Source organism: Melitaea cinxia, chromosome 12 (assembly GCF_905220565.1).
Source record: "Melitaea cinxia chromosome 12, ilMelCinx1.1, whole genome shotgun sequence".
In the NCBI taxonomy this organism is placed as follows: Eukaryota; Metazoa; Arthropoda; class Insecta; order Lepidoptera; family Nymphalidae; genus Melitaea; species Melitaea cinxia.
Window position 1 is genome coordinate 12,967,379 of NC_059405.1, and position 22,765 is coordinate 12,990,143.

The window sequence follows — 22,765 nt, forward strand, 5'->3', positions numbered from 1 at the left end:
AAAGTTAAACGGGCTTTACACAGGCCCCTATAAAGTATATAAAGCGGAGAGCTCATTAGACCGATACACGATTTCGAGTATTAAGGGCATGAAAGGTTACAAAAAATTCAGTGCTGTTGTTCGTGGAGATACCTTAAGACCATACAAACCAACCATGTCCGAAGATGATAGTTCAGGCAGTGACCGAGAAGTAGATAGAGACGATTTGATTGATCTTCTTGAAAGTTAATTAAGATTTAGAATAATATAATTTTCTTTCTACTATATTAGATTAGTTACCGGTTGTTACAAGTGTGTGACTCTTCATTAGTTGTACTATAATTACAGAAAAAAAAAATACATGTGTTTAGCGTTACGGTTTATTAGTTGATTAAGTTGCAAGAGTATGTACAGTATATAATTGTTTTCATATATTATTTACCACTCAATATACATATTTACAAATGATGAGACTTCTTTTTCAAAACAATTACCTTATGATGATTGCTATTTGACGAGTCCATATACGATTTAGTAAAGACGGCTATGTGATCAAGTCTACATATTTTATGACAGCTTTGTAATCAAGTCAATATAAGTTATACTACTGTGTGATCAAGATTAAATAAACTGAGACGGCTATGTGATCAAGTCTATATGTATGTTATATATACTGACAGCTTTGTGATCAAGTCAATATAAGTTTATAGTACTGTGTGATCAAGATTAAATAAACTGAGACGGCTATGTGATCAAGTCTATATGTATGTTATATATACTGACAGCTTTGTGATCAAGTCAATATAAGTTTATAGTACTGTGTGATCAAGATTAAATAAACTGAGACGGCTATGTGATCAAGTCTATATGTATATTATATATACTGACAGCTTTGTGATCAAGTCAATATAAGCATATACTAATGTGTGATCAGTTCTACATTAATAATGACGGGTATATGATCGATATCAATCCATATAAATAGAGATAACTTATACGAGTATGATCAAGTCTAATTAAGGAAAATATGTTATCTTAACATATATAAACCGACTACAAGCTGTGTGACGCAATAATTTATTAGTTAATACATTCAAAAATAAATACGTTTAAAACTGTGGTTATTACAAACGACATATTACTGCCGTACAATATTTTCGTTCCAGAATTTGGGGATCAGCACTGGAGAACAGCAAAACAAGGACCGTGGGACACGGCCTACACAGGATGGCCGAGTGTTATCAAGTATTCAATAGTCGCTCAACGATTATGACTTAGTTAATATTAATTGTTATGATATAGCTTAGTAATTACATATTGTATTAATTTCTTAAATCAATAATTATTATTCTTATTTATAATTATATTCGTTTAACATTATAAATGTAAGTTAATCAATAATTAGCTTTGATTTGACACATCGATAAAATTGTATAAAAAGGGTAGATAATCATTTTAAGCATTCATTATTATTCGACTTGTTAACAACGTTACGCTGTTCAAAAATATAGACAGATTGTGGTAATCGCCTTGGCTATTTAATTTAGAAACCCACCAGTGTTTTACAATATAATATTACAAAAATAGCTACTTGTAGGGTTAACATTTCCTTGTTGTAACTATGTTTGGCATAGTAATTATACAATATTTTTGTACGCAAACTAAATAATCATAAAAAGGTAACTATGTAACTACAGTAATGATAACAGTAAATGTAGACATTGGTTTAAAATTCGGATAAATAAACGCCTCACACACGGTTGGTAGTTAAAAGAATGTCTTATTTATTCTCAAGTCTATTTTAATGATTTAATTTTTTTAAAGAGCAAATGTAAATAATATCCGAGCTATTTCTTTCCTGAAGATGATAGTTATGAAATTCCAAGAATTACGTTTATTTGCAATAAAAAGATAGCAGGGGCGTAGCTACCGCCGTATCAGCTGTATAGATGTAACGGGGCCCCCGGGCTACAGGGGCCCCTAAAATGTTATTCACGATGTTACTTAATTTCGTGCTTCCTGGGATTTCCAAAACTTACTTTATTTTAATTGGATTCCCCCTTTCGAGGAGGAAGTGATAACTTAAAGTCAATAAATATTTATTTTATATATTACTAGCTGTGCCCGCGGCTTCGCCCGCGTTAAAATCAGTGAGTCACAAAGTTTTCCCGGCAAACTTCCAGTGAAACTCTCATCAAAATCGGCTTAGCCGTTCCGTAAACCTTCCTCTTGAAGCTCTCTCTCCATTGGTGAAACCGCATGAAAATCCGTCTAGTAGTAGATTTTGAGGGAATCGATCACATACATTTTTGGGGACTTTGTTTTATAATACACTAACTGTTGCCCGCGACTACGTCCGCGTGGTTATGAAGATATGTATTGCTATTAAGATGCTTAATGCAATTTTTTTTTTTTATTTCAGTCACTTGAAATGCTTATATCACACTGAGTAACTTTTTAAAAGGTACAATTTAGTATAACTTAATAGTTATTTTTATAAAACCTCTCTATATACTACATTTTTAGATTTATTTTCAGGATGCAGTATAAATAACCTAACAGGCGAACTTATAGCTGCTGTATATGTTTCATACAAACTATCAACCCCAATCAAAGCCCCTTAGCGGTGGAATATCGCAAAATCCGTTCTTAGTGGACGTCTACTAATTATAATCTAATTTCAAATTTAATCTTTGTCCATCCTGGATGGATGGTCCATCCTGGATGGATGGACCATCCAGCGGTTAACCGGTAACCTGCCAAATTTCAAGTTTGTAGCTATTATAGTTTCGGAGGTTTCGTGATGAGTGAGTCAACCTACCATCCCCCGTTTTAACCCCAAAAAGGGAGTTGATTTCTAAAGATACATTATTTACACACCTTCTCACCATCTATAGAGCATACATTTTATATTTCAAGTCTCTTACTTCAAAAACATAGGACTTTCATACAAACTTCCAACCCCCGTTTTACCCCCTTAGGGGTCGAGATTTGTAAAATCTATTCTTAGCGGCTGTTTACGCTCTATAAAGAACCTACCTGCCAAATTCCAAGTTTGTAGGTGTTATAGTTTCGGAAATTTCGTGATGAGTGAGTCAACCTACCATCCCCCGTTTTAACCCAAAAAGGGAGTTGATTTCTAAATATACATTATTTGAACACCTTCTCATCATTTATAGAGCATACATTTTATATTTCAAGTCTCTTACTTCAAAAACATAGGACTTTCATATAAACTTCTAACCCCCGTTTTACCCCTTTAGGGGTCGAGTTTCGTAAAATTCGTTCTTAACGGATGTTTGCGTCTTATAAGGAGCCTACCTGCCAAATTTCAAGTTTGTGGCTATTATAGTTTCGGAGATTTCGTGATGAGTAAGTCAACCTACCATCCCCCATTTTAACCCCAAAAGGAAGTTGATTTCTAAAGATACATTATTTGGACACCTTTTCATCATTTATAGAGCATACATTTTAAATATCAAGCATCTTACTTCAAAAACATAGAACTTTCATACAAACTTCCAACCCCCGTTTTACCCCCTTAGGGGTCGAGTTTCGTAAAATCCGTTCTTAGCGGATCTCTACGCTCTATAAGGAACCTATCTGCCAAATTTCAAGTTTCTAGGTGTTATAGTTTTGGAGATTTCGTGATGAATGACCTTTCGCTTTTATATATACTAGCTGTGCCCGCGGCTTCGCCCGCGTTCTTCCAACCCCCATTTTATCACCTTAGGGGTCGAGTTTCATAAAATTCGTTCTTAGCAAATGTATATGCCCTATAAGGAACCTACTTGTCAATTTTCAAATTTGTAGCTGTTATAGTTTCGGAGATTTCGTGATGAGTAAGTCAACCTACCATCCCCCGTTTTAACCCCAAAAGGGAGTTGATTTCTAAAGAAACATTTTTTGAACACCTTCTCACTATCTATAGAGCATACATTTTAAATTTAAGGTCTCTTACTCCAAAAACATAGGACTTTCATACAAACTTCCAACCCCCGTTTTACCCCCTTAGGGGTCGAGTTTCGTAAAATCCGTTCTTAGCGGATGTCTACGTCCTATAAGGAGCCTACCTGCCAAATTTCAAGTTTGTAGGTATTATAGTTTCGGAGATTTCGTGATGAGTGAGTGACCTCTCGCTTTTATATATATTATAGATTAAATCATTTACCTTCTGACTTTTCATTTATAATGTAAAATTTTTGTATATTTTTATTTTATGTTTTCGTCGGTTTTTCCTTCAATCACTAATAAAATCAATTATAACTCCGGGTGAATAAAAAAATTTTAAGAAGTAAGTAACACATTTGTTCATATGAAGAACAAGGAGGTTTACTTCTTCTTACTGCTTATTATTAAGTATGTGCTGTGCGATAATTATGTTTTTAAAATGCCAACTTCATCAGTTTAAAAAGTACACCCGGTAAATAAAAGTACGTTTCAATGAACAGATAACTGCACCATTTAATTAATTGTTAAGAAACAATCAACGAGCAAGAAATATCAATAATTGAAAATGCCACCACCTCCTCCACCAACTGTATTGAAGACACAGAGACGAAAACACAAAAAAAAAGAATAATTTTATACAAACGAAAAAAAGTCAGAAAATTATACCTAGTTGTGTGTTTTTTTTTTTAAATATAATTGTAAAGAAATCTGTTTTGAATATTATGTATCTTCTTTACCAAAATTGTATATTTTTTTGTAATACCACGTTAGTGCTTATATAATAAATTTGGACACCTTAGTAACAACCGCTGTGGTGTATTGGTACTTGTGTCATGTACTTGCCTAAACACCGGTGATTTGTGGGTTCAATTCGATTCGCTCACACTCGTTACGCAAGCTAATTTCGCCTTTATGTCAACTCGACCCCGTACGACCGTGATCATGAGCTCAGAATAACGCGAGGTCAGATTTATATTGACACAAAACTTCAATGTTTGCACGGTTCATTATGTACGTACATCGTTTGAAAAGATCAGAACGGTTTATTTCAATTAGTAAATTGTAACATTACACATTTGTTATATCACGTTTTGAGAAACGAGATTTGTATAGAATTTATTTGGTATCAGGTCTGTCTTTTGTTTTGAAAATTTGTCCTGACTAAAATTTAACATGTTTGTATATATATATTATGTTGTATAAAGTTACCCAAATACAAAATTAAACCCCCAATTACTAAACGGAAAAGTAATTATATTTAATGATGCTTATATTTAATGAAAAGCATAATTTTGTCCAAATTATTAGTCTAACAGTACATCAGAAGATCTAAAAATAAGCATAGATTTTTATTTCTTTGGTCTACGCTCAATGTTTATAGCCTCGTAAAGCTCAATTTCTCTGTCAAGGCCGAAGCTATCTCTAATTCGCCGACTGCTATTACTTTTCGTCTAAAAATAACTCCCAAGTCGGGACTCAGTTTTTATTACATAAGTGAATGAATTAATCGTAAAATTATGTAATTTAATTACAAAAATTTATATAAATTAACACTCTAAAACTTGATGACATCATAATGTTTTTTATAAGTAATCTAATACTTATTCGTCGGGAACGACATAATTTTTTTATTTTTTTCTCTGCTTCTTCATTAATTATGTTTGTATACTGCTGTTTGATTTGTATGGACTTTGTCTGAAATAAAATTATTATTATTATTATTATGTGACTGGATGTCACTCCACCCGCTTAATATATAATAAATACATATATTATAATAAATACTTATATAAATAATGTAGTAAATTTACTTATACTTACATAAATAAAAATAAGCGGGTAGAGGAATACGCCCCGGCAGGGAGATCAAACGGCCGGGGGTTAGAGCTGTAGGCTGAGAAACCGGCGGACAATCCTAGCAGAGTCAAGTAACACTGCCTTTTGCATCCTGGCTACGAGCGAACCGTCCCGGATCCCCAGTTGCCTCAGATGGTGAGCGAGGCTAACCGGGATCAAACCGTTGGCAGATATTACGATAGGGATTATTATTAATTTTATTATTATTTCTTATGATTACATTTTTAAATATATTTATAAAAAAGGCAAATAAAAATATTTAAAAAATATAAAAATAGGAGTCCTCCGGTGGCAGGTTGAGGCCCAGGCCGCCGGTAGTTAAAGTTCCAGGCTGAGGAACCTCCTAACAATGCGGGTTTCAAGCAACACTGCCTTTTGAATCCGACCCCTTGATCCAACAGTTAAGTGATAGTTTCTTAAGGTGTTGGTCGAAACTCTTCGCTAATAGACCATTAACCGATACAACAATAGGAACAATTATTGTTGAGTCTACATTCCACATGCTGGTAATCTCGTGGGCAAGGTCTAAATATTTACTTAGTTTTTCTTTTTCGGCTTTTACGAGATTATCGTCATGTGGAACTGTAATGTCAACAATAATTGCTCGGCACGCTGATCAGTCTACTAGCACTATATCAGGTTTATTGGTTGCAAAAAACCTGTCAGTGACAATAGATCGATCCCAGTAGAGCAATGCACGACCATTTTCAAGAAATGGCGTTGGGTTATATCTATAATAAGGCAACTCATTTTCAACGAATCGAATAGCAAGTTGTTGGTGTATAATCCTGGCTACTCGGTTATGTCTGTGCAAGTACTCACCATTAGCAAGATAACTACAATCGTAAACAACATGTCTAATGGATTATCCAGGCTTATGGCAAGCTCGGCATATGTCTGGAGTTCCGTCTTTCATGATATGTTTCCGGTAGTTATTCGTTTTAATAACTTCGTCCATAATTTCACAGACAAAACCTTCGGTTTCTCCGAAGAGGTTCCCGTGTTGTAACCAGGATATAGACCTAGGCTGGTCTACATCTGGGTCTGTCAGAACTTTGTAGAACCAGCCATGTAATTCCTTGCTCTTCCATACGGCCACGCGGTCAACGGTACGCATTACTATAGGCTTACGCCATTTCTCTTTGCCTAAGGACAGCGGAGTAAAGCCCCTATCAACTAAAACAACGTCCATGTGCATATCTCTCTTCATATTTAAAAAGTACTATCTGAGATTATACACTTCACGATTGTGGAGATTTTTCGCGTTTAAGAAGCCACGACCCCTTCATTTTCGTGGGATGTACAATCTCATCACAGACGATCAAGGATGGTGTAATCAGCACGCTGTTAACAGTTTACGGACTTGGCGATCAAGGGAATCTAATTCCGTTTGAGTCCATCTCAAAATGCCAAAGGTATAGACGATTAAGGGCATAACCCAACTGTTAAAGGCACTTACCTTGTTACCGCCCGAAAGAAAGCCATTGAGAACTTTTTTCAGCCGGCCAAAGAATCATTCCTTTACCAGTTGTCTCATGGCTCCGTTATCAATGCCCAATGCCTCTGACATTCCAAGATATTTATAATAATAATAATAATAATAATAAAAACTCTTTATTGTACACCAAAAGTGAGCAAAAATACAAAAATAAAAACAGGAGTTAAGTACAAAAGGCGGCCTTATCGCTAATGAGCGATCTCTTCCAGGCAACCTTTGGGTAAAGGAAATGGTATATATGTAGACAGTTTAGGTGTACAGTTTTACCTAAACATATACAATATATTTAGACAAATAAACAATGTAAAAAAATAATAATAATTAAAATAAAGTATATGTATGTACATGGCATATATAAATGGAAAGTTGTAATAGACATACATAGACGTATATAGAGTTAATGAATTATTATGATAAAATTCAAAGTGAGGACAGGAGATAATATGTGACTAGATAGAAGGATTAAAATTGAGAGAAATAGTGTTTCACCGACTTCTTGAAAATTGGAAGGGATTCAACGCGTCTGATGGGCAAAGGAAGGGAGTTCCAAAGCCGAGCAGCTTGGACAGTAAATGATTTAGTGTAGAAATTAGTGGAGTGGGGAGGAATTTTAAGAAGTAAACTATCATCGGAGCGAAGGCTTCGCTCATGAGACTCGCTGAGATACTTAAAACGTTCACGTAGGTAAGAAGGAGTAGCAGGATTAAATAGTATGCAGTATAGCAAAGTAAGTATGTGAGTATTCCTGCGAAGGCGAATTGGGAGCCACTTGAGTTTTTTGCGAAAATCAGAGATGTGATCATATTTGCGTAGGCCGAATATGAAACGGATACATAAATTTTGAATGCGCTCAAGCTTATTAAGTTGCTCCTCAGTAATATCAAGATAAGCAGTATCAGCATAATCCAGCAAAGGTAAGAGAATGCTATGTGCAAGCGTAATTTTGGTGGAAGTGGGAAGAAAATTCTGCAGCCTGCGGAGTGATCCTACAGCTGAAAAAACTTTTCGACTTAATTCACACATCTGTGGACACCAAGAGAGATTTTGATCCAATATAATACCCAAGTTAGTCACTTTATCGCTGTATGGAATTTCAACGCCATCAAAAATTATAGGAGGCAATTGTGACCTATTAATACGAGAAATAAATTTAGAGCTTCCTATTATAATTGCTTGCGTTTTCCTTGGATTGACTGTTAAACCAAAGGATTTACTCCAATTAGCAACTCGTAATAAATCATCATTGATAATAGAGACAGTTTGTGGCAATTCTTCAATAGTACAGTGTGTGTAGATTTGGAGATCGTCAGCATAAAGATGGTAGAGAGAAGATATAACTTTGCTGATGCAATTGATGAAGATAGAAAATAAGAGAGGGGAAAGCACGCCACCTTGCGGTACGCCAGCTCTGACCGCACTCCAATTAGAAAAGGAGTCGTTAACCCTGACTCGTTGCCGGCGACCTCGCAAGTAATTTTGAAACCACTCAGTTACCTCAGGAGATATGTTAAGAGTATACAAAGTATCGGACAGTAAGTCAAAGTCCACGGTATTAAATGCATTAGTAAAATCTAACAGCGTCAAGACCGTGACTCTTTGGTTGTCCATATTCGACCTGATATCATCGGTGATTTTAATTAACGCAGTAGTCGTGCTATGTCCAGGACGAAAGCCGGATTGGAAGGGATTAAGGAGATTATGATTTAGAAGGAAACGGCTAAGCTGCTGATGTACAAGACGCTCAAGAGCTTTGGAAAGAAATGGAAGGATGGAAATGGGACGATATTCAGATAAAGAACACGGATTACTTTTTTTAGGTAGAGGAATAATGTCAGCATCTTTCCACACTGACGGAAAAGAGTTAGTGGAGATGGAGAAATTAAAAATAAATGTGATAACTGGACATAGAATATCAATTAGAGGGATAATCATGTTACGACTAATGCTGTCCGATCCAACCGAGTTAGATTTAATTGCGAGAATGCTACTCTTAACATCACATTCGGAAAACTGGCTAAACAAGAAAGTAGGAACATCAGGAGTTATCGTCGTAGAAAGCTGATTTTTTGTACGTAACTTAGTTGTGTTATCTATGACAACAGAAGAAGAAAAGTGGAGGTTCAAAGAATTGAGATCTAAATGTTGAGAACTAATTTGACGGGATTTACCAACTCCAAGTGATCTAAGAAAATTCCAGACTTTACCGGAATCTGCCAGTGAGACAGATTTATAGATATAGCGTCGCTTTTCATCTCTACACAGTCTATTGCAGCGATTTCGAGCCCTTACATATTTTTCCCTATTAACCTCACTGGGATCCATCCTGTACTTCGCTTTAGCACGATTCTTTTTGTTCTGTAATTTTCTTATCTCAGATGTAATCCATGGCGCCGGAAGATGTTTTATTTTCACAGGGCGAATAGGCGCATGAACATCATATAGCTGAGTTAATAATGCGTTAAAAAATATTGCTTGCTCATCAACTGTACTCGCATTGTAAACCTCTGACCAGTCAATTTTAGTTGCGTCCTCCCGTAGTCGTTCCAGATTTATCCCACCAAAATTTCGCTGCAGAAGAATTCTAGATTTTATTTTAGGAGGCCTAAGTTTATAAGATAAAAATAAGAGGTCATGATAGGAGAAAGCGTTAGCAGTACATTGACCATGGTTAGTAACATGGTCAATTGAGGAAACAATAATTAAATCTAGAAGTGAAGGAGAGCAGTTAGGAGCAATGTGAGTAGCAGATAAGGGTAAAATATGCAAATTAGCAGCGTTAACAATAGTATTAAGACGGGTAGACCGGTGGTTGTTTTTAAGCAAGCAGGTGTTAAAATCGCCCATGATAACCGTGTGATTATATAAGGAAGTAAAATTATGAAGTAATGTTTCAAAAGTACCAAAATAGTCAACAGTGAGACATGGACTATAAAAAACACCGAGAAGTAGTTTGGCATGTGAAAAAATCACTTCGATAAAAAGATGCTCGGCACCACCACCGGTCTGAGGTTGCGAAGTGTCAATAATATTATACGGAATTTGAGAACGAAGATAAATAGCAACCCCTCCACCCGACCGGCCAACGCGATCATTGCGGATCAGGCGGAATCCCGGTAAAGAGAAAGAAGTGGAAGGTAAACAAGGCCTAAGCCAAGATTCGGAAACTAATATAGCATGGATATGGCTAACACTGCCAAAGGTAGACAAGAAATCAGGATAATGTGCAGGAATACTCTGCGCGTTAATGTGAACTGCGTTGAAATTCTTTAAGCAACTAGAGAAATGAGAATTTAGACTGTCGCTTAAACAAGGAATATTTTGAAAACTGTCGTCACTAGAGTTTTCCTCAGTAGATGAAGATAAGGACATAAATTCACTACATTCACTTGAAAATGACATTGACTTGAAATAATTATTAAAAGTACGTATACAATATGTATGACTAAAAATTACAAGGAGAAAATAAAATAAATATTTATAATAAGCAAAACAGACAAAAAATATATAAATATAAATATTAAAATGAAATATAAATATAAAAAAGAAAAACAAAAATAAAATAAAAATAAAACAAATGAAAAGAAAAATTAATATTAAAAAAGTTACTAAAAACCATTTAACTCACCCGCCAGCTGCAAGGATAGGAATATTATATAAACATTTAATATTTACAATGAAAAAGAAGAAAACTAAACAAAATAAAGAGATATAAACATGATTGAAAAAAAGAAAAAAAAAATCACAAATTTTAACAATAAAATTTAAATTTCGAACATAATTAAAAATTCAAATTACCCACTACAGTGACAATCTCGTATTATTGTCAATATCAAACTTGTAATATACACGTAGGTAGTGCCATAAAAAAAACATATACGACCACCAACATTCAATCGAAAATAAAAACAAGACAGTGATAAAAAGTTATAAAATATAAAAGTTTAAATTTAAAAATTGTACAGTGGTATAAAATGAATTTAAAGAATGGTTAAATCAAATCGTAATATTATATAATTAAGTGTAAGTGACAGTTATTGCAAATGAATTATTTTTTTACCGGCCTCTTAGATCGTGATGCAACACTTTTGTATTCCGACGATTTTACGGTAGCTATATTTGGAGGTGGTGACTTGACTACTTCTACGGGCGTGCCATCTGGGATTTCATCAAGGTCAGTTAAGTTCTCAGCCTTATAACGTGTTCCATTCGGAGCCACGACATAGATGCAGCCATCACGCGTCCAGCACTTATTAACACCAAACCGCTCCCGAGCCGCAAGAAAAGCATCATGTCGGGGCCTTGTCAGAAACTCGGACTGCGTGACACCAGTTCCCTTTAATTTTGCCTTCGCGAACCACACCTGATTTCGGACTGCCAGGTCAGTGAACTTGACTACTAGCGGCCGTGGTTTCTTACCTAAGGAGCGGCCAAGCCGGTAAGATAATTTTATACTTGCACTCGAGAAGTTAGGTAAGTCAAGATTCTCAGCGACGAGATTAGTAATTCGAGCAGAAGTGTCCTCCGATTTTTCTTCGGATACTCCGTGGAAAAGAAGGATCTTACGCCGCGTTTTCATTTCTTGTCGATCCATCTCCCTGCCTAGGAACTCAATCTGATTCTTAAGTGTAGTTAAAGCAAATAACACAAATTTTTTAAATGCTGTGAACTATGCTGCCAGTGAAGTGGTCGTTAGTGGAGAGAGATTTCTATCCAAGTCTTGTTGAAAGTCATTCATTCTGGTTGTAAACATTTCTGTCATCGTCGTTAGATCTGCTCTCAGAGACTCCATAGTAAATACGCACGAAGGAAACTGAAGGATCGCCAAAAAATTACGCAAAGGAGATTGCTTGCTGGTGAGTGATGGTAATTAAATAATTAAAAAATTCATGAAAAGCTTCCTAATTTAAATTAAAACCGAATTTAACAGTAAATTTTTAGCAACGACGTATATAAGCTGTTCACTCTTAAGTTAAGTAAGCTGTCACACTTATAAGTTTCACCTTCGTTGAGAGATCTAAAAGACAAAGAGTTGTTAAGTTTTAAATTTTCTGATGATACAGTGCTACCTCTTTCTACGTGGATGACAGCGCATTTATCCACACCAAACTCCATTCTTATACAAATGCTAAAGGTTTCTGTTATTTTTAACAACTTGTATAAGTCTGGTAGTTTGGATGCGAAAAGCTTCAAATCATCCATATAAAGTAGGTGAGATATTGCTTTGCTTCCTCTACGAAGGTGAAAACCCAACCTTGAATCCTCTAATAAAGTGCTTAAAGGGCCAACAAAAAACCACAAATAAAACCACAATGTACTCAAACTATCACCTTAAAAAATACCCCGCATAATCTTTATCCGTTCAGTTGATCCTGAAACATCGTCATCAAACAAACATCACCCGGATGACGTAAAAAAGTGTTCCACTGTCTCATACACGTACTCAGAAAAGAGCACAAAGTAGTATCAATATTGTATAAGCCATGTATGAGGCACTGAATCGTACGTTTTCTTGTAGTCAATCCAAGCGGCAGCCAGATTTTTCCGGTTTCGACGTACCTGTTGGCATATGGTCATGTCTATGAGGAGAAATTCCTTGGTACCGCATCCGTTCTGAGTCGTAGCCAAAAATATTATTTGTAGTCATATGTTTTGTAATTTTTGCGACGTGAACAGATGTAAGTAGCTTATAGATGGTAGGTAAGCAAGTTATAGGGCGGTAGTTTTTAGGATCAGCGGTACATCCCGATTTGTATAACAGGAATGTGGTCATAAATTTTGGTAATGAATTAGTAGAAATTGCGTCTTGAAATTGTGATGCCAGGATGGGGTGCGAACCTGTGGGGTTATTATTATTATTATATTTTTTGAAATGATGATAAATAAATCGTTAGCAATTTTGAAAGGGATGTGATTTTCGTTCCATGCTTTGTGTTCCTATAAATTTTTGTAGTTATGTCTTTTTTTAATATTGAGAATAATACAGATAGCTTATCATCCAAACAACAGCGAATTGAAATCCTATCCAGTATCCTATATTGCGCTGTATTTGTCTTTAAAAAAATTGCAAGTGCAGCGTATTAAAACATAACTAGTGCAAGAGGCCTATTATAAGCTGTGTGCCGTTTATTTTGTTAAAATACGATAGGGTACTGAAAATGGATATTTATGGCTTTTGTACCAGAAAAAATAAATAATATTGTTTTCAAGCAGTGTTGGTGAGTAAGGTGACCAGAGCTCCTGAGGGGGGATTTTGGATAGGGTCGGCAACGCGCTTGTGATGCTTCTGGTGTTACAGGCGTCTACAAGCTACGGTAATCGCTTGCATAAAAAAAATCAAAGAACCACATAGGCTGTATAACATAACATCACTTTATAAAATAGCACTATTTCTTTGGTTATTCTACTAAAAATGTTGCCCTCTAATGTCAAAGAAAGCGTAACTTTCAAAGAAAACAATTTTGGTACGATAAACTGCTTTTATAACCTTCCATATTTAATTCATTATGTCGTAATTTAGTAACACACCCTAGATTACCGCGAAGACACTACGTCATCTGTAAATCCGTCGTACTAATAGTTGTTGGAACGTTTCGCTGTCGTATTCAGTCTCTTTTGCCATTTCACTAGGAAATTAATAGTTTGTTCCAGATACTTAATTTTTTCATATCATTAACTTCTTAATTTAAATGTTGCACGTCAAATACCCGATTATATACACAGCTTAAGTAAATATCGTAACTGGTCAATTTCAGTAATAATAATCTATAAATCGGTTTAGCAGTTTCGGAGGAGTATGGTAACTAACATTGTGACACGAGAATTTTATATACAAGTCTAGCTGACCCTGCAAACGTTGTTTTGCCATATATGTTATGAACCCCCTTAATCCCCCCCCCCCCTATAACTTTGGGGTATGAAAAATAGATGTTAGCCGATCCTTAGACCTATCGGATATGTACACAAAATTTCATAAAAATTGATCCAGCCGGCTAATTTCTGAAACAGCTGGACCGATTTTGACAGGACTCACTGGCAGATAGCTGATGTAATAAGGAGTAACTTAAGCTACTTTTACTATAGTTTTTTTTTATAACTCTATGAGCAGAACAATAACTTTTTTGTTCAATTCCACGCAGACGAAGTCGTGGACACAGCTAGTTCTTTACAAGTTTAAACTTGTAAAGAACAGTATGATAAAAAGAAAAGTTCTGAAACGTATTATACCTATTTAATAAATAATAGTGGTGGCCCCGTAGTCCAAATTCGACCATAATTAATTTAAATTATAAGTTCAAACATTTAACAAAAGATTATATGCGTGTGTGTGTGTCAAATACATAGTAGTGTGTGTAATGATTTTTTTTTGATTTAGTGTATTTTTTATGCATAATTTAAAAAAAAATGAGCATTCTGTACGCATTTTTCGTAAAAAGGGCTACAAAGTTTTTGCTTCACGTATTAATATGTAGATTATTGGATTTCAATGAAAGTTCTTAAGATAAAATTGTAATAAAACTTTAATCGTCTTCACAAGCGACGTGCATCGAATCAATACCCCACATAGCCGAATGTCTCGCGAATCTATGTAAGTACCTCTTACAAGCCAGGAGAAATATACTTTATGACTATACGATAGGGTATATAATGGTATGGCTAAAATTTTATTGACCCGGCTGCCACGAGTACGGAAATGGGTCAGGTCAGTGTCTCTGCATCTTTTAATTCATGTGAAAACAGGTGTGCGGTGCAAAAATACGTTCAGAAGTGTCTCTGAGATCAGGCATTAGAATTTGTATGTAATTCGCTATTAAAATATTACCTTACTTATTTTAATTTTAATTATTATTTTATTATTAATTTATTAGGATACCTACGTAGTACTATTATAGATTTATCAAGAAGTTGTAATAATTAATTCAAAATTGTTCAAAGCAGCTTCACACTCCAAATCCATCTTCTCCATCCATTCTTCAATCAAATTAAAAAGTTGTTGCCGATGCTTCAAATTCCTATGTTGTGCAGTGTACATACGTTAATTTAATAAAATTTAGGTTAGTTTTGTTCGTTAAAAATTATTATCTATAAAAATTTACAATAAAACACAAGGTTTGTTTTATTATTTTCTTTGCGGAAAAGCGGTAAGAATACGTTTTGCCTGAATGACGTCTAGTTCAAAAATGTCTCACACAAGCCGCAGCTAAAAAATTTACTATAACTCACACATAGCCAATACACAATGCGCGTGCCAATAAGAATTAAACGATGTATACTTTTAATATCCATGTTCCATCTGTGTGACATTGCATATTAAAAATTGAACTATTAAGCTTAACCAATTATTTTATTAGTCCATTATGTTATATTTCTTAATCGACTTCCAAAAAAGGAGGAGGTTCTCAATTCGATTGTATTTTTTTTATGTATGTTATTTCAGAACTTTCGACTGGGTAGACCGATTTCGACAACAAAAATTTAATCGAAACGTGGTGCGTTTCATTTGGTCCCATTTAAATTTATTTGAGATCTAAGAACTACTTTTCGAGTTATATCTACTAATGCGTTTTTACTTGACTATTTTTTCATCGACCTACGTTGTATGAGTATTATATACCGCATAACTTTTTACTGGATGTACCGATTTTGATGATTTTTAATTTATTCGAAAAGTGATGTTTATTGTATGGTCGCATTTAAATTTTATTGAGATCTGATTATAACTTTTTGAATAATCTTTGATAACGCGTATTTACTTGACTATTTTTTCGTCTACCTACGTTGTTTTTTTTTTTTTTTTTTTTTTTTTTTTTTTTTTTTTTTTTTTTTTTTTTTTTTTTTTTTTTTTTTTTTTTAACAAGTCTTATACATCCACGGGCTTATGAACCCATGTCCTTTTTTACTCTAATACATGCAAATTTTTATTTTTATTTTTTTCTCTATTTCAAGGTAGGCGTTAGTCAACAACATCGCTGTTCAAGTCAGACTATGTTTGTTTTTAATGTCTCCAAAAGAGACGTGAGTCCACCGACCGGTTCTTAATCTAATCTATGGTACAAATTTTTTTTTTTTTTTTTTTTTTTTTTTTTTTTTTTTTTTTTTTTTTTTTTTTTTTGTATTATTATTATTTCCTTATAATACTATACTTATATCTAGCTAAATCTTACATTATTTACATGCGTAATAATCGTTTTCTTAGAAATATATTTTTTAATATTGTCTATATTACTACCAAACTTACTCCTCCCAAGCAAAGCAACCTATTCGAATTTTATTTTGACATCTCGAGAATACTCTCAACGACGGCGGTGTCTCTATTATGAATCGCCATCTTGAGACTATGCTCGAGGATGTCTTTTTCCGTAGCCTCCGCCGCCCTCCCGACGAAACGACAGATCGCGTCATCTCTGTAGTCGGTGTAGTAGACACAGGCCTTGGTGTGTCTAGTCACCGCGACTATCGCGTGCGAAACGCTGTCATGTATTCGCAGCCTCCCACTCCTCGTCTGGATGACGATGACACTCTCACTCGTCTGGCCCTGCGCCTCGTGGATAGTCAAGACACGCGACCCCTCCCCTTTCCCGTATCCCCGGTCCACCAGCAACTTCTTCTCTTCCTGCGTGAAGACCAAGTATAGGGTCCAGTTCTGTTTTGCAGAGATTTGCGCGCCCGTGAAGCTTTCCACGCGCAGGGAACGGATTATTGGGCTTGAGCTATAAATATCTTTGTAGACCTCGCTGATGGCGAAGGCGACATCCTTGGGGTTTCGGTGCGTACAAGACAGCTCCCACGATATGCCTGTTATCAGGGTTGGTCTGCTGTACCGCATCTTGAACAGGTTTTCCCTGTCGATGTACGGCAGCTGGTTAATATCTCCGATGAGGACCACCTTCTTGGCCCCTGATAGTCGGGCTGCCATCACTATGGCCCCGAAGTGGTTCATGAGGGCTTCATCTACCGTAAGACGGCTGATTTTTGCGCCCCCTCGAAAACCATTGACCAGTACGGAGGCCATAGTGCGCACCTTAGATTTGGCTTTAACGCCATAGCGGTGTGCCAGCTTCTCCTTAAGTTCTTTGGCAGCCTCGACTGTGGTCGTAATGACGACTTCCTCGTCCTCATCGAATTCCCCGACTATGCGAGTTGTCTTGCCACATCCTGGAACCCCATTTATCCATTCCAGTGAAGGTAGCCCCCAGACCACGGAAGAATCATCGGCGTCACGGTCCCCCGTGATGGTTTGAGCCATCCGGAGTATCCGATCATCCAGCATTACTCTCGTGCATCTGGCCACTACCACCACCGGGTCCCCTGGTGGTGTATTGAAGATCTGAGGCTCTTGTTCCTGCCCCTCAGACTCGACCGCGCTCACGAAGCCTGCTGTGATGTTATATGCAGCCATATACCTCCCCGACATATTTCCTTTGAGTATCTGTCGAGTGTCGTTGTTGTAAATGGCTGCTTCGGCTTCTTCGAGTTCCACCTCCAGTAACTTTAGGTTGTTGTACTGGTAGGTCTGCATGATCTTATTGCATGTGGCCAGGTTCACCTCTCGGTTTGCCTTTGTTATGGCCAGGAACTCGGTAAGGGCATTTTGCGCGTGTTCAGACGGTGTGGACGCTGGTCGAAGTTTTGGTGGTGTTACTTGCCCCATATCGGCCCTTGTTCGAACAGTTGGTGGCGCCTCCGGGTGCTTCGAACTTTCGTCCTCGGTGAACCTTTCCAACGCCTTAATTTGCCGCTCTCTTGTATCGACCTGATTGGGGGACAAATGGGGCGGTTTTTTGCCTCGTTTTGGGGAGATCGTCGATTGGATAAACTTCGCCATCGACATCAGGCTCGGTTTCGGTGTGGCTTTTGTCCGATTGCTTAACTCAGCCTTTTGGGCCTCGACCTGTTTCTGTAGGCGCTCCGATCCGCTGGGTGTGGGCTCTTCAAGAGCCGGCGATGCGGGGGGTTTAGATGTGCTGATCTTGGGTTTTAGGTAGCCTAGATCCTCCCCCCTGTCTTCGTATATAATGACCTCGTTGTTCAGTGAGGCCTTTAGACACCCGTACCTGTCTGATACGTTGCCTTTGTCATACCCGACTCTCATTGAGTCCACACTGATCCTTCCGGGAGCCCCACCGGAGGCCTCGTCCAGCCGCTGTAGCCACAAACTTGACTGCGCGAAGGCAGACCTTTCTCCTTCCTCGAAAAGCACGATTGTTTTATTTTTCAACCGCACCAGACGGTAAATTAAGTCGTCCTTCGGTTTTTGCGCAAGCGCCTCGATCTTAGAGCGCTTTATGCTTGTGTTTTGCGTGCTACCTGTCATCAGCAGGGCAAGGCCCGGCGAGACCACCAGACGATCCTGACCTTCAGAGCGACAAAAACTCATTCCGACTCTCTCCGCTTCGCTGTCCATAAACAGAGCCACGCATCTGGTCTTTATTCCCACTTCACCGCTTCCTTTCCATTCTTTGAACAAGGCCACTGGTGTTTTACTGTGAGTAGGTTGCGGAGGTACGTTTTTATTGGCTCTCTTCTGGAACAAACTCTGCAGAGAAGACGGTGTGGTCTGTGTTATTTGGCCACGCAGCGTTTGGGTATTCAGGGGCTGAGAAGCAGTTGCCCCAGGCTGGTAAACGGTATATGGGACACGGACCTGAACGTGTGTCGGTGTCTGTGTAATTGTGTTTGTGTTTGTGTTGGTAGTTGTTGTGACGGTACTGGCACTATGTGGTATGAATGCAGCCTGTGGTAGAGCGGTCGTGCTATTTCTTTTTGCAGCCAAGGAAGCGGCTTTTCTCGCAAATGTCAGGAAAGACGTTCTGCCCGGTTCATTTTCCAAGATGGTGCGGAGCGAGGTCTGGTCTAGTTTTGTCTGGAGTTTGAGTTCCAGAGCCAGCCTTTCTCTGCCGAACCTCGGACATTCCAGCAGAATGTGCAGAACTGTCTCCTGACAGTTTGAGTCGCAGATACACGAAGGGCTGTCCCTAAGGTGGAATCTGTGTAGATACGCCGCAAATCCTCCGTGACCGGTCAGTACTTGTGTGTCGACAGGTGTTAGTGCCGATTTTCTTACCAGCTTGTAAGCGGTCTTTACGTCTGGTAGAAAGATTTTCGTGACCGAGCCAGTTACCGAAGAATTGTATCTTTCTTGCCACAACTCGACAGTCTCTTCACGTATCCGCCTTCTGACATACGACACTGGAACTTTGTCGTAGTCGGGTGCCGTCTTTTTCGTTAGGGCCGCCTTTTTAGCCAGTTCGTCCGCTCTTTCATTTCCCGGTGTACCTACGTGGGCCTTCAACCAAAAGAACCGCACCGTTCTATTGTCTTCTCGGATTTGCCTGATGCGACTCTTCATCTCAATGGCCAGAGGGTGGGTTACCGAAGGACTCCTTAGTAGATCAAGTGACGATCTAGAGTCGCTCAAGATGTTAATAGAGCTTTTTTTCGATTTCCTCGCCATGTCCACGGCTCGGAAGAGTGCGTACATCTCCGATTGGAAAACGGTGTTATGCGGTTCAAGCCGGAACGTGGAGTATCTTACTTCCTTGCCTTGATCCCACCACGTTAGGGCTGCTCCTACTTTGCCCTCTATTTTGCTACCGTCGGTGTAGATGTATGAGCCGACGATGTGGTGTTTTTCGAGGTCTTCAGGGTTCAGACTCTCCAAGCGCTCATACTCAGTTGGCATGAGTAGAGATGGATGGGGGTTTTGCATCGGACCCACCTTGCGCTCCAGCTCTCTGCCCGGTGGCAGAAGGTCCTCGCAGTGGCCTTTCTTAATTTTAAACAGCATGGCCGCTTCTCGGATCCGAAGGTCGAGTGGGAGCAGGCCTGAGAGGACGAGTGCCGATGTCAGAGACACCGTTCTGTACGCTTTGCATATTTTCTGTGCGAAGCCTCTTTGCAGTGAGTCTAGTTGCTTCCTTACAGACAACTTCTCTGCTGCTGAGGACCACGCGTTTGCCGCATACAGGACGATGGGCTCTATCACCGCCACGTATATGGTTCGGACTATTTCTCCGTTTAGACCCCAAGACACCTTCGCCGCGCGCGCTAAATGTTTATAAATGTTAGCCGCTTTCTTGCATACGGCGGCCACATGCGCATTGAATGTGAGCTTTGAGTCCAAAATGAGCCCCAGCAGTTTTATTTCTTCTACAAGCCTCAACTGAGTGCCGGACATGTGGACTATGGGGGTATCGTATTTTAGCTTCTTGGTCATTACCATCGCATTGGTTTTATGCGGTGCGAAGTTCAATTTATTACGTTTACCCCAGTCCTGTACGGCCGCTAAGGTGGTTTCAGCCGAAGCTTGCAGGTTGCTGGTTTTCTGGCTCGAGAAAACGAGGACCACATCGTCCGCAAAGGCTTGGCAGTACACTCCCATGCTTTGTACCTCTCTCAGAAGCGAATCCAGGATAAGGTTCCAGAAGGTCGGTCCACCTATGGATCCCTGGACACATCCCTTCGTGGTTTCCCTCTCACAGGATGCTCTGGCATAGTTTACTATGACTCTTCGGTCCTTCAGATATGAGTCGACCAAGGCGTATAGGTTCCTCGGGCAATGTTTTTCTACTAGCTGTTTCTTGAGAGCTGGCCACCATGCGTTGTCGAAGGCGCCCTCTATATCGAGCGATACCAGAAGTACTATCTTTTTTAATTTAATTTCCCTCCTGATATGCCCGACTAAGTCGTAGAGGGCGTCCTCCGTTCCCTTTTGTGGCATGAATCCATACTGGCTGCGGTGCAGCGTAGGGAATAGTCTCCACTGAAGTCTACCTATTAACATTTTCTCGACTGTCTTTCCGAGTATCGACAGGAGTCCGATAGGTCTGTAGGACTTCGGGTGGGTGTAGTCTTCCTTGGCTGGTTTGCGGAGAATGCATACGTGGGCGACTTTCCACTGCTTGGGGAAGTGAGACAGCGATAGACATTTATTTGCCAATGCTAAAAACAACCCCACATCGCAGTTTATTGCCACCCTGCATATGTCAGATGTTAGTCCATCCGGACCTGGAGCTTTCTTTGGATTTTGGTTCAAGAGAACTTGTTCCAGCTCGGCAGCTGTAAAAGGTGGATCATCATCCGAAAGGTCTTGTAGCTCCGCAGGAGTTCTGTATTCTACGGCCTCTCTGACCTGTTTGTGATAGGCAGTTTCGGTTGTCACAGAGTCCATCGGGTAGAACGTGTTTGCTAGGAGTTCAGCCGATTGATCCGGTGAAAGTGTTTCGCCGACCTCGCTCCTTAGCAATGTGTCTTCGTTTCTGTGAGATGTTTTTCTGATGACTCTGTAAATACCGTCCCATACGCTTTCACGGTCTTGTGCCGTACAGAACTCCTTCCAGCTTTGGGTGGCTGCTTCGCTTGCCGCTAGTTTGTATTTATCCCTAGCCAGTATGTATTCTTCTACAACGTAAGCCCTTCGGCTGGGTGCAGCATTTTTTATGCGACGTTTGTATTTTTTTGCTTCCCTTTTCAGGGAGTTAAGCTCAGCAGACCACCATGGTGGTCTGGGGTCGCCTTTCCACGGCTTTATCTTCGGGATAGTTTTCTCGCAAGTGCGTTCGGTTAATAAATAGTTTCGGGATAGTTTTCTCGCACCTACGTTGTATTACTTGTCGATGTACCTAATTGAAATCGGTTTTTTTTGTTTGTGAGCAAATACAATTATTTATAAATGTAAATCTACAGCAGGTTAGAATAGGAAGTCTGACAAAACATTTTACATCCACAACTTATGTATTAAAGCTCGTGCACTACGTTTCTTTTTAACGATTTTTTTTTTGTTGTTTAACGCGCTAATTCACGAGTTTCGTTTTAAATGTCATTAATATAAAAGCACATTGCAACGCGACTATTAACATTATTATTGAGTGCAACTAGAGCAAGGATAGAATAGTAGAAATATTAAGAGATTGGCATATATATCGAGGAATTTGATGAGAATCTTCAATTAAAATCATGGTTTTTCACCTCGTTAATATTTGTCATTCGTTAACGAGTTATTTCTTTAACTCAGATTGTTCCAATATTCTTTAAATTATCTTTGAGCAAGAAATGGTTCAATTCATAAGAAATTCGAGATTTTTATAACAACTGTTGAAGATTGGCCATTATTTTTGTGTATTTAAAAATAGTAAATGTATGTTTAAAGGTAATATTATTATAGTTAGCGTTGCAATCAAAATAACGGTAGATCTAGAATATGCCTACAAATGATTATAATCACCATTCAGCCTGTTACAAACTACTGCTGGGCAAAGGTCTCTTTTATCATGAAGGAGAAGGATTGGAGCTTTATCCAATGCTGACTGAACTGATGTGGGGCATAGCAGGAAATATTCTGCTCAAATCCGGAGCAGCCCGACTGAGGATACTTCCTCACGATCTATTTGAGGTACTCCTCTACCTTCCAGGAGATCATAGCTAAATATTATTGCTTTCAAGCTGTATTGTGTTCCTGTGGTGAGTAAGGGGACCAGGGCTTGA